Raw genomic sequence first — 12470 nt, forward strand, 5'->3', positions numbered from 1 at the left:
ATTGTCAATGTGTACGGTCCGCATGATGACGCTAACAAATGTAAATTTTGGGATTCGCTTGACATGATTTTGTGTATTGATGGTGTGTCGTTGGTCATTTGTGGGGACTTTAACGAGGTTAGAGATAAGTCGGAAAGATTGAATTGTGAATTTTTTGATAATCGGGCTAAGAGGTTTAACGAGTTCATTGACAGAAATAGTTTAGTGGACATTCCTTTGGGTGGGAGGAAATTTACTAGGGTTAGTGATGATGGGATGAAAATGAGTAAGCTAGATAGATTCTTGGTTTCGGACGACTTTCTTAATCTTTGGACCGATCTAAACGTGGTGGCTTTAGATAGAAGTGTATCGGACCATTGTCCTATTTCGTTGTCGGATGGTGAGGTGGATTTTGGGCCTAAACCATTCAAAATCTTTGATGATTGTTTCGTGGTTGAGGGTATTGACAAGGTTATTGCCGATTCTTGGTCTGGTCCAATGGGGGGTAACCGGAAGGATTGCGTTTTCCGTAACAATTTAAAAAGATTAAAAGGTGACCTTAAAGAATGGAGTAAAGTTCACTTTGGTAAGCTTGATAGTGAGATTGAGACGGTTAAAAAGGTAGTAACGGATCTTGAATTGAAAGCTGAAGTAGGTTGTTTAAATGATGAAGAGCGAGCTAAATGGCTAAACTCGAGAAAAACATGGATGGAAAAGGAAAAAATTAAAACAGGGATGCTAAAGCAGAAAGCACGTGTTCGATGGATGATTGATGGAGACGAAAACTCAAAATATTTCCATAATTCCTTAAAGAGAAAATATAATAAAAACAATATCCGGGGGATTAATGTTAACGGGTCTTGGTGTGAAAATCCTAACACAATCAAAGAAGTTGCTTTCAACCACTTTAAGAGCATTTTCGAGGTGCATAATTCAGATGGACCAAGCCTTGAAGGGCTGTTTTCTGAATCGATTACATCAGCGGATAATGAGCTCTTAGAAGCTCCCTTTACGGAAGAGGAAATTTGGGAATCGGTCAAATGTTGTAGTAGTTCGAAGGCCCCGGGACCGGATGGGTTCAACTTTGGTTTTTTCAAAAAGTTTTGGTCCATAATCAAAGATGATTTGGTAGGTACAATCAACTGGTTTTGGGTTTTTGGTGAGTTTTCAAAGGGTTGCAATGCTTCTTTTGTTTCCCTTATTCCTAAGAAAACGGATCCGCTAAGTTTTAGTGATTATCGTCCGATTAGTCTTATATGCAGTTATTATAAGATTATCGCGAAAATGTTGTCCTTGAGAATTCGTAAAGTGGTACCTCGTCTTGTAGGGATGGAACAAAGTGCGTTTCTTGGGGGTAGATATATTCTTGATGGTGCGTTAGTTGCTAATGAAGTGGTCGAAGATCTTAAACGAAACAAAAAGTACAGCCTAATCTTTAAGGTAGACTTCGAGAAAGCCTTTGATTCGCTTAATTGGGATTATCTTCTTGAAGTGAAGAAATGTATGGGGTTCGGTACCAAATGGTGCAAGTGGATTTCCTCGTGTCTTAAATCGGCTACAATCTCCATTCTCATAAACGGGTCTCCGACAAGTGAGTTTAATCTTAAAAGGGGCGTTCGACAAGGTGACCCTTTATCGCCTTTTCTTTTTATTATTGCAGCGGAGGGACTTAATATCCTAACGAAAGTGGCGGTTGAGAGAGGAATGTATGAAGGGGTGGAGGTGGGTAAAGATAAAGTCGTCATCTCCCATTTGCAATATGCGGATGATACAATTTTTTTTGGCAAATGGAGTAGACGTAATGCGTGAAATTTAATGTACTTGTTGGAATGTTTTGAACGGGCTTCGGGGCTGAAGGTTAATTATAATAAAAGTCAATTATTTGGGATAGGAATCAGTAATGATAACGTGGAAGCTCTTGCGTCTTGGTGTTTGTGTCTCGGCGGTCGATTGCCTTTCATGTATTTGGGTATTCCCGTGGGTAATAGGATGAAGAAATTGAATGATTGGACCCCGGTGATCGAGAAATTTAACAAGAGGTTAGCGGATTGGAGAGCAAAAATGATTTCTTTCGGTGGACGGTTAACTTTAGTTAAGTCGGTTCTCTTTAGCCTACCTCTCTATTACTTCTCGCTCTTTCGCGCCCCTACTTGTGTGCTTAATTCTCTCGAGAGTGTGAGACGGAAATTTTTTTGGGGCGGGACGGGTTCTAATTCTAAAATGTCATGGGTTAAGTGGGAAACAATCATTCTTCCTCACGAAGAAGGAGGTTTAAATATCATGTCCTTAAAAAGTAAAAATTTGGCTCTTCTTTGTAAGTGGTGGTGGAGGTTTAAAACCGAAACTAACACTTTGTGGGTCACCGTTATTCGTAGCATTTATGGTTCTAATGGAGGTCTTGAGCTTGGTAACGGACGTGCCCGGAATCCAAACGCTAGCCTTTGGAATTCTATTTATGATGCGGGAAAACATGTGGACGGGTTAGGGATTTCTTTCTCTAATTCTTTCATACGCTCAATCGGGGACAGGAAAAGCACTTCTTTTTGGGATGACTTTTGGGTGGGGAACGCAAGCTTTAAGGACAGATTCAAAAGACTACACAAGCTAGAGATTGACAAAGATATCAACATCAGTAACAAAATCGAAGAATTCAAAGGAGATGGGCTTGGCAATTGGGCCTATCCACCGATGGGCCGAACGAATAGTGAACTAAATGAGTTGCGTGATACTGTTCGGAACTTACAGCTGACCGAAGGTAAAAAAGATTGTTGGAGCTGGAATCTTAATTCAGAGGGCATTTATACGGTCAAGGACTGTTCGGTTCTTGTCGACAAAGTCATTCTACCACGTGCGGTTAATTCTATTGAGTCATTGCGAAATGGTTTGGTTCCAAAAAAAGTGGAGGTGTTTATTTGGCGGGCGAGATTAGGACGTATACCGGTAAGATTCGAGTTAGATAAACGGGGCATCGACTTGAATAGTGTGAGATGCCCGATTTGTGATGATGACATTGAGACGGTGGAGCATATACTTTTTTCCTGTCAAGTGGCAAAAGACATTTGAGCTAAAGTTCTTAAATGGTGGGGGTATAATTCGGCTATATTCGGGTTTGAGGATATTTTTAATGGTACTTTCGGCTGTGTAGCACAGGATCATAAAAAACATCAATGGCAAGCGGTTAGTTGGGTGGTTTGTTACATTCTATAGAAGAATAGAAATACAAAGGTGTTCAGGAATAAGCTCGAGACGGTCACATCCTTATTTAGCGAGGTTCAAGTTCTTTCATATGACTGGATTTCACGACGTTGCAAAGGTCATATTATGGATTGGCTACAATGGTTCTCACACCCTTAGTTTTAACTCCTTTTGTTAGTTGCAATCTTTGCAATTAGCTTAGGGCGATGTAATTTGTTTTTCCTTATTTCTTTCGTGATGTATCGTGTTGTTAAGGGTGCCCAGTCAACCATGTACTATTCGTGATTGTTTAATATAAGTCTTTCTTGCTTTTCAAAAAAAAATTTAAACCAATTCTCTATACGATTTATTATTTTGACACGTTAAACAAAGTCTGTTAGATTGAGTCTCAAAATTTTAGAACTGTTTCATATATACAATTACCTTTGATTACTCTCGACGATTCATGAACAATTATATGTATGTATGTATATGTATGTATATATATATATATATATATATATATATATATATATATATATGTACAAGTAAAAATGACTTTTCTACAGTAAAACACTATTTGCTACAGTAAAAATGACTTTACTACATTAAAACACTATTTGCTACAGTAAAACACTATTGCTACAGTGAAACCGTACTTTGCTACAGTGCTACAGTGAAAACAATTGCTACATTGAATTGCTACCGTAAAACACTATTTGCTACATTAAACACTATTTGCTACAGTAACACTATTTGCTACAGTGAACACTATTTGATGTCGACGAGCTAGCAAACAAAAACGGATAAGGCGGCCATGCGAACGCATGGCAAAAACACTGAAAACTCATGCGATCGCATGAGCTACAGTAAATGGAAAGGTATTATAAATACACCAGTTTGTTCGACGTAATATTCACACTATATTTTCTTCTGTAATTTATTTATATTTATATTATAATTATAATTTTAAATTTAAGTTTAATAATAATAAGGTATATACGAGGGTGTTTTTAATTCGGGTTTCAAACCGTTTTAAGCTAAGGAGATATTGGGTATTGTTCGGGGTATTGTTCTTGAAGTAAAACAACTTGAAGTAAAAGCCGATGGAACCCTGTATTTTGCTGGTAGGATATGGGTACCAAAACATGGTAACCTAAGGCAACTAGTACTGGATGAAGCACACAAAACGAGGTACTCAATTCACCAAGAAAACGGGAAAATGTACCACGATCTCAAGAAGTTTTATTGGTGGCCTAATATGAAGACAGAAATTGCTACTTATGTAAGCAAATGTTTGACGTGTGCAAAGGTCAAAGCTGAGCACCAAAAGCCATCAGGATTACTGCAACAACCAGAAATTCCGCAGTGGAAATGGAAAAGAATAACCATGGATTTCATAACGAAATTTCCAAGGACTGCAAGTAGTCATGATACTATTTGGGTGATAGTTTATCGTCTAACTAAATCAGCTCACTTTCTACCAATAAAGGAGACAGACAGTATGGAGAAATTAGCACGCCTATATTTGAAGGAAGTAGTTTCCAGGTATGGTGTACCTATCTCCATCATATCTGATCGCGACACCCGATTCACATCACGTTTTTGGCAGTCATTACAAAAAGCATTGGGAACTCGATTAGATATGAGCACCGCTTATCATCCACAGACAGATGGTCAAAGTGAAAGAATAATACAAACATTAGAAGACATGTTACGGGCATGCGTGATTGACTTTGGAACCAGTTGGGATCGACACTTACCGTTGGCAGAATTTTCATACAATAACAGCTATCATACGAGCATCAACGTAGCGCCATTTGAAGCACTTTACGGTAGAAAGTGCAGATCTCCTATCTGTTGGAGTGAAGTAGGAGAAAGACAACTTACTGGACCAGAAATTATTCATGAAACCACCAACAAGATCATTCAAATACAACAGCGATTGAAAACGGCCATGAGTCGCCAAAAGAGTTATGCTGATGTAAGAAGAAAACCGCAAGAATTTCAAGTGGGCGACAAAGTCATGTTGAAAGTGTCACCCTGGAAAGGCGTTGTACGATTCGGTAAACGAGGAAAGCTAAATCCTAGGTACGTAGGACCCTTTGAAATCACCGAAAGAATTGGAGCAGTTGCTTATCGATTAAAGCTACCGCAAGAACTTAGTAGTGTTCACGACACATTTCACGTGTCAAATTTGAAGAAATGTTTAGCTGAAGAGGATGTCGTAATTCCTCTTGACGAAATACGAATCAATGATAAACTCCATTTTGTCGAAGAACCTGTTGAAATCATGAACCGTGAGGTCAAACAATTAAAACAAAGCAAAATACCGATAGTTAGAGTTCGTTGGAACGCAAGACGAGGACCCGAGTTTACTTGGGAACGAGAAGATCAAATGAAGCAAAAGTATCCACATTTGTTCACTGATATCGCTCATGAAACAGGTACTACTCAAAATTTCGGGACGAAATTTTCTTTAACGGGGAGGTACTGTGATGACCCGAAAAATTTCGACTTATTTAAACCAATTCTCTATACGATTTATTATTTTGACACGTTAAACAAAGTCTGTTAGATTAAGTCTCAAAATTTTAGAACTGTTTCATATATACAATTACCTTTGATTACTCTCGCGATTAATGAACAATTATATGTATGTATATATATATATATATATATATATATATATATATATATATATATATATATATATATGTACAAGTAAAAATGACTTTCCTACAGTAAAACACTATTTGCTACAGTAAAAATGACTTTGCTACAGTAAAACACTATTTACTACAGTAAAACACTATTTGTTACAGTGAAACAGTACTTTGCTACAGTAAACACTATTGCTACAGTAAACACTATTTGCTACAGTAACACTATTGCTACAGTAAACACTATTTGATGTCGACGAACTAGCAAACAAAAACGGATAAGGCGGTCATGCGAACGCATGGCAAAAACACTGAAAACTCATGCGATCGCATGAGCTACAGTAAATAGAAAGGTATTATAAATACACCAGTTTGTTCGACGTAATATTCACACTATATTTTCTTCTTTAATTTATTTATATTTATATTATAATTATAATTTTAAATTTAAGTTTAATAATAATAAGGTATATACGAGGGTGTTTTTAATTCAGATTTCAAACCGTTTTAAGCTAAGGAAATATTGGAAATTATTCGAGGTATTGTTCTTGAAGTAAAATAACTTGAAGTAAAAGTCGATGGAAGGCTGTATTTTGCTGGTAGGATATGGGTACCAAAACATGGTAACCTAAGGCAACTAGTACTGGATGAAGCACATAAAACGAGGTACTCAATTCACCCAGGAAACGGGAAAATGTACCACGATCTCAAGAAGTTTTATTGGTGGCCTAATATGAAGACAGAAATTGCTACTTATGTAAGCAAATGTTTGACGTGTGCAAAGGTCAAAGCTGAGCACCAAAAGCCATCAGGATTACTGCAACAACTAGAAATTCCGCAGTGGAAATTGGAAAGAATAACCATGGATTTCATTACGAAATTGCCAAGGACTGCAAGTAGTCATGATACTATTTGGGTGATAGTTTATCGTCTAACTAAATCAGCTCACTTTCTACCAATAAAGGAGACAGACAGTATGGAGAAATTAGCACGCCTATATTTGAAGGAAGTAGTTTCCAGGCATGGTGTACCTATCTCCATCATATCTGATCGCGACACCCGATTCACATCACGTTTTTGGCAGTCATTACAAAAAGCATTGGGAACTCGATTAGATATGAGCACCGCTTATCATCCACAGACAGATGGTCAAAGTGAAAGAACAATACAAACATTGGAAGACATGTTACGGGCATGCATGATTGACTTTAGAACCAGTTGGGATCGACACTTACCGTTGGCAGAATTTTCATACAATAACAGCTATCATACGAGCATCAACGCAGCGCCATTTGAAGCACTTTACGGTAGAAAGTGCAGATCTCCTATCTGTTGGAGTGAAGTAGGAGAAAGACAACTTACTGGACCAGAAATTATTCATGAAACCACCGACAAGATCATTCAAATACAACAGCGATTGAAAACGGCCATGAGTCGCCAAAAGAGTTATGCTGATGTAAGAAGAAAACTGCTAGAATTTCAAGTGGGCGACAAAGTCATGTTGAAAGTGTCACCCTGGAAAGGCGTTGTACGATTCGGTAAACGAGGAAAGCTAAGTCCTAGGTACTTAGGACCCTTTGAAATCACCGAAAGAATTGGAGCAGTTGCTTATCGATTAAAGCTACCGCAAGAACTTAGTAGTGTTCACGACACATTTCACGTGTCAAATTTGAAGAAATGTTTAGCTGAAGAGGATGTCGTAATTCCTCTTGACGAAATACGAATCAATGATAAACTCCATTTTGTCGAAGAACCTGTTGAAATCATGAACCGTTAGGTCAAACAATTAAAACAAGTAAAATACCGATAGTTAGAGTTCGTTGGAACGCAAGACGAGGACCCGAGTTCACTTGGGAACGAGAAGATCAAATGAAGCAAAAGTATCCACATTTGTTCACTGATATCGCTCATGAAACAGGTACTACTCAAAATTTCGGGACGAAATTTTCTTTAACGGAGAGGTACTGTGATGACCCGAAAATTTTTGACTTATTTTAACCAATTCTCTATACGATTAAATATTTTGACACGTTAAACAAAGTCTGTTAGATTGAGTCTCAAAATTTTAGAACTGTTTCATATATACAATTACCTTTGATTACTCTCGACGATTCATGAACAATTATATGTATGTATGTATGTATGTATGTATGTATGTATGTATGTATGTATGTATGTATGTATGTATGTATGTATATATATATATATATATATATGTGTACAAGTAAAAATGACTTTCCTACAGTAAAACACTATTTGCTACAGTAAAAATAACTTTGCTACAGTAAAACACTATTTGCTACAGTAAAACACTATTTGCTACAGCGAAACCGTACTTTGCTATAGTAAAATACTATTGCTACAGTAAACACTATTAGCTACAGTAAATACTATTGCTACAGTAAACACTATTTGCTACAGTACACTATTTGTTACAGTGACACTATTTGCTACAGTAAAATACTATTTGATGTCGACGAACTAGCAAACAAAAACGGATAAGGCGGCAATGCGAACGCATGGCAAAAACACTGAAAATTCATGCGATCGCATGAGCTACAGTAAATGGAAAGGTATTATAAATACACCAGTTTGTTCGACGTAATATTCACACTATATTTTCTTCTGTAATTTATTTATATTTATATTATAATTTTAATTTTAAATTTTAGTTTAATAATAAAAAGGTATATACGAGGGTGTTTTTAATTCGGTCTTCAAACCGTTTTAAGCTAAGGAAATATTGGGTATTGTTCGGGGTATTGTTCTTGAAGTAAAACAACTTGAAGTAAAAGCCGATGGAAGGCTGTATTTTGCTGGTAGGATATGGGTACCAAAACATGGTAACCTAAGGCAACTAGTACTGGATGAAGCACACAAAACGAGGTACTCAATTCACCCAGAAAACGGGAAAATGTACCACGATCTCAAGAAGTTTTATTGGTGGCCTAGTATGAAGACAGAAATTGCTACTTATGTAAGCAAATGTTTGACGTGTGCAAAGGTCAAAGCTGAGCACCAAAAGCCACCAGGATTACTGCAACAACCAAAAATTCCGCAGTGGAAATGGGAAAGAATAACCATGGATTTCATTACTAAATTGCCAAGGGCTGCAAGTAGTCATGATACTATTTGGGTGATAGTTTATCGTCTAACTAAATCAGCTCACTTTCTACCAATAAAGGAGACAGACAGTATGGAGAAATTAGTACGCCTATATTTGAAGGAAGTAGTTTCCAGTCATGGTGTACCTATCTCAATCATATCTGATCGCGACACCCGAATCACATCACGTTTTTGGCAGTCATTACAAAAAGCATTGGGAACTCGATTAGATATGAGCACCGCTTATCATCCACAGACAGATGGTCAAAGTGAAAGAACAATACAAACATTGGAAGACATGTTACGGGCATGCGTGATTGACTTTGGAACCAGTTGGGATCGACACTTACCGTTGGCAGAATTTTCATACAATAACAGCTATCATACGAGCATCAACGCAGCGCCATTTGAAGCACTTTACGGTAGAAAGTGCAGATCTCCTATCTGTTGGAGTGAAGTAGGAGAAAGACAACTTACTGGACCAGAAATTATTCATGAAACCACCGAAAAGATCATTCAAATACAACAGCGATTGAAAACGGCCATGAGTCACCAAAAGAGTTTATGCTGATGTAAGAAGAAAACCGCTAGAATTTCAAGTGGGCGACAAAGTCATGTTGAAAGTGTCACCCTGGAAAGGCGTTGTACGATTCGGTAAACGAGGAAAGGTAAGTCCTAGGTACGTAGGACCCTTTGAAATCACCGAAAGAATTGGAGCAGCTGCTTATCGATTAAAGCTACCGCAAGAACTTAGTAGTGTTCACGACACATTTCACGTGTCAAATTTGAAGAAATGTTAAGCTGAAGAGGATGTCGTAATTCCTCTTAACGAAATACGAATCAATGATAAACTCCATTTTATCGAAGAACCTGTTGAAATCATGAACCGTGAGGCCAAACAATTAAAACATAGCAAAATACCGATAGTTAGAGTTCGATGGAACGCAAGACGAGGACCCAAGTTCACTTGGGAACGAGAAGATCAAATGAAGCAAAATTATCCACATTTGTTCACTGATATCGCTCATGAAACAGGTACTACTCAAAATTTCGGGACGAAATTTTCTTTAACGGGGAGGTACTGTGATGACCCTAAAAATTTCGACTTATTTAAACCAATTCTCTGTACGATTTATTATTTTGACACGTTAAACAAAGTCTGTTAGATTGAGTCTCAAAATTTTAGAACTGTTTCATATATACAATTACCTATGATTACTCTCGACTATTCATGAACAATTATATGTATATATATATATATATATATATATATATATATATATATATATATATATATATATATATATATATATGTACAAGTAAAAATGACTTTCCTACAGTAAAACACTATTTGCTACAGTAAAAATGACTTTGCTACAGTAAAACACTGTTTGCTACAGTGAAACTACTTTGCTACAGTAAAATACTATTGCTACAGTAAACACTATCTGCTACAGTAAACACTATCTGCTACAGGGAACACTATTTGCTACAGTAAAACACTATTTGATGTCGACGAACTAGGAAACAAAAACGGATAAGGTGGCCATGCGAACGCATGGCAAAAACACTGAAAACTCATGTGATCGCATGAGCTACAGTAAATGGAAAGGTATTATAAATACACCAGTTTGTTCGACGTAATATTCACAATATATTTTCTTCTGTAATTTATTTATATTTATATTATAATTATAATTTTAAATTTAAGTTTAATAATAATAAGGTATATACGAGGGTGTTTTTAATTCGGGTTTCAAACCGTTTTAAGCTAAGGAAATATTGGGTATTGTTCGGGGTATTGTTCTTGAAGTAAAACAACTTGAAGTAAAAGCCGATGGAAGGCTGTATTTTGCTGGTAGGATATGGGTACCAAAATATGGTAACCTAAGGCAATTAGTACTGGATGAAGCACACAAAACGAGGTACTCATTTCACCCAGAAAACGGGAAAATATACCACGATCTCAAGAAGTTTGATTGGTGGCCTAATATGAAGACAGAAATTGCTACTTATGTAAGCAAATGGTTGACGTGTGCGAAGGTCAAAGCTGAGCACCAAAAGCAATCAGGATTACTGCAACAACCAGAAATTCCGTAGTGGAAATGGGAAAGAATAACCATGGATTTCATTACGAAATTGTCAAGGACTGCAAGTAGTCATGATACTATTTGGGTGATAGTTTATCGTCTAACTAAATCAGCTCACTTTCTACTAATAAAGGAGACAGACAGTATGGAGAAATTAGCACGCCTATATTTGAAGGAAGTAGTTTCCAGGCATGGTGTACCTATCTCCATCATATCTGATCGCGACACCCGATTCACATCACGTTTTTGGCAGTCATTACAAAAAGTATTGGGAACTCGATTAGATATGAGCACCGCTTATCATCCACAGACAGATGGTCAAAGTGAAAGAACAATACAAACATTGGAAGACATGTTACGGGCATGCGTGATTGACTTTAGAACCAGTTGGGATCGACACTTACCGTTGGCAGAATTTTCATACAATAACATCTATCATACGAGCATCAACGCAGCGCCATTTGAAGCACTTTACGGTAGAAAGTGCAGATCTCCTATCTGTTGGAGTGAAGTAGGAGAAAGACAACTTACTGGACCAGAAATTATTCATGAAACCACCGACAAGATCATTCAAATACAACAGCGATTGAAAACGGCCATGAGTCGCCAAAAGAGTTATGCTGATGTAAGAAGAAAACCGCTAGAATTTCAAGTGGGTGACAAAGTCATGTTGAAAGTGTCACCCTGGAAAGGCGTTGTACGATTCGGTAAACGAGGAAAGGTAAGTCCTAGGTACGTAGGACCCTTTGAAATCACCGAAAGAATTGGAGCAGTTGCTTATCGATTAAAGATACCACAAGAACTTAGTAGTGTTCACGACACATTTCACGTGTCAAATTTGAAGAAATGTTTAGCTGAAGAGGATGTCGTAATTCCTCTTGACGAAATACGAATCAATGATAAACTCCATTTTGTCGAAGAACTTGTTGAAATCATGAACCGTGAGGTCAAACAATTAAAACAAAGCAAAATACCGATAGTTAGAGTTCGTTGGAACGCAAGACGAGGACACGAGTTTACTTGGGAACGAGAAGATCAAATGAAGCAAAAGTATCCACATTTGTTCACTGATATCGCTCATGAAACAGGTACTACTCAAAATTTCGGGACGAAATTTTCTTTAACGGGGAGGTACTGTGATGACCCGAAAATTTTTGACTTATTTAAACCAATTCTCTATACGATTTATTATTTTGACACGTTAAACAAAGTCTGTTAGATTGAGTCTCAAAATTTTAGAACTGTTTCATATATACAATTACCTTTGATTACTCTCGACGATTCATGAACAATTATATGTATGTGAATATATATATATGTACAAGTAAAAATGACTTTCCTACAGTAAAACACTATTTGCTACAGTAAAAATGACTTTGCTACAGTAAAACACTATTTGCTACAGCGAAACCGTACTTTGCTACAGTAAAATACTATTGCTACAGTAAACGCTATTTGT

Source organism: Rutidosis leptorrhynchoides, chromosome 7 (assembly GCF_046630445.1).
Source record: "Rutidosis leptorrhynchoides isolate AG116_Rl617_1_P2 chromosome 7, CSIRO_AGI_Rlap_v1, whole genome shotgun sequence".
Classification (NCBI taxonomy): domain Eukaryota; kingdom Viridiplantae; phylum Streptophyta; class Magnoliopsida; order Asterales; family Asteraceae; genus Rutidosis; species Rutidosis leptorrhynchoides.